We start from the raw sequence: 2,125 nt of genomic DNA, 5'->3' as shown, positions 1-2,125 counted from the left end.
TGCCAACAGTACATGCTCAAAAACTACATTCATTCCAAACAAATATCATTCCCAAATAATACATGCCGAAAAAACCATTATCATTCCCAACGAAAGCTAAAATTCTTGAACTTAATCCAAACTTCAACATCCTGAGCTGTCTCTTCTCTGCTGCTGTCTAAACTGAAAACCAACTGTTGTTGCTATGCATCTAGCTCTGTTAGTGGTCACATCCCGTGCTCATCAGATCTCAAACTCCAAAGTTTTGGCTTTTTCGGAACGAAGTAGTAGTAGCGGACCTGGCTCTAGTGTTGTTCTTATCTCTATGTCCTCAAAATTCAACTTTTTATATATGAATTCTGTGTTTGCAGTGGCCTTTTTGAATTTATGAAGATGGGTTCTTCTTCAAATGAAGAAAGAACAAATTTTTGGGCTCCAAGAAGGACAGATCTTGAAAAATATTCGTACCTTGAGAGAGGATTTGCCAGGAGAAGATCTTGAAAGACAGAGAGAGGAGAGATTACAAGAAGAAGGAGAAGATGAGGACTTGAGACACAAAATTACAACTAAAAAAAAAAAAAAAAGCCCAACTCCCAATTTTCTTCCTTCCTATTTATCTTGATTTAAATCCATCTCCTCAAACTCAGAAATAAAATGGCATATTCCTTCTCATTTTCTCTCGATCTAAACCTAGCACCGCCAACTCAGATTTGGGGGCAAGGGGCTGCACCAGTGTGGATGCCCTACTTTGCTTTCTCACGAGGGCTAGTTATAGTAAACAACTCATTACTCCTTGACAACGATGTTGTCATTGGAGTTGTGAGGAGTTTAATGACTTCCAAGGATGTGCGTGTGCTGAGAACAATGGATGATAACATGGTAGTGAGTGATGACGTGACATTGAGCGTGCAAAGTGCGGCATCTGTCACAAGTGTTAGGCATCGCCTAATTGTGAAATTCCATGAAGTACAAGTATTAAGAGCTCAGTTGGTGGCAGAATGGAATTTGGTTGAAGATTGTCAGAGTGTTATTCGAAAATTGCAAAGGGAGAGGGTGATTTTTGGAATCTCAAGTGATTGGCCCCAAAAAGTAGTGCGTGAAAACCCAAAAGAGGAGGTCCAAAAGGCCAAACTGAAGTCTTATGTTGTGGAAATAGAAAACGTGTCATGATGATGTTATTCTTGTTTTCATATATTTTTTTAAAATTTAAAATTTAATCTTTAGTGATGTAGTATCTTGTTTTTTTTTTTTTTTGGTTTAAAGTGAAATAATTTTTTTAATTAATCAAGGGTCATTGAAGTTTATTAGTTGCTGCTACTTTTTATTAAATAGGTTATTAAAGTTAATAATTTGTTTAAAATGAATCAAACCTGATACATTTAACAATCTGTTTAAGATGACCCAAACCCAACACGATACGTTTATTAAATGAATCGGATTCAGATTGAGCATTTTGACAGGTTTATTGTTCCGACACACGAACCATTGCCAGCCTTATACTCTCATTCTCTCGCCTCGCACGCTTGACTCGTTCGCTCAGAGCTTCAACTGAGCTTGACCTCTGTCGTTTCTTCAGCCTTCTCCAGTGGTCTCCGCCCAGGTAACTCGCTGTCTCCCTCGTTGACATGCCCAAGGTTTTTCAGGAACTCAAGCTCTATTTGTTTGTTTCCTTTCTGCAATTCTTGTTTTCTCAGGATTTAACATTGGAAGTGAAATTTTTTATCAAATAGGTTTGTTGGGTTGCGTTGTTTCTCCATTAGTTTTGTTAGTTTTCATTGTATTGTTTGCTAAAATATGAAAACTATAAGAGAATATTTGTTTGTGGAAATTTTCTGTATATTCTTCTCCTTGTAGGAGGTCATATTTATAATACAACGAAACCTGAATGGGCAAGTAAATAATAAATTCCTAAATCTATTTGCAGTAAGAAATCAGGAATTAAAGTAAATCAATTACAATTATAATAGGAATTCTTGGTGTGTAAGGAAAGTAAATCAATATCCACAAGTCACGCCAACACTCCCTCTCACGTTGGTGCATAGATGTAGCCAATGCCCAACTGATCTAGTGAATTGTGGAATGCTTTACTGGAAATCGCCTTTGTCAAAATATCCGCCAATTGATCCTCGGATTTCACAAAAGGAAA

Source organism: Prunus persica, chromosome G2 (genome assembly GCF_000346465.2).
Source record: "Prunus persica cultivar Lovell chromosome G2, Prunus_persica_NCBIv2, whole genome shotgun sequence".
NCBI classification, from domain to species: domain Eukaryota; kingdom Viridiplantae; phylum Streptophyta; class Magnoliopsida; order Rosales; family Rosaceae; genus Prunus; species Prunus persica.
Note: the sequence above shows the minus strand (reverse complement) of the source record.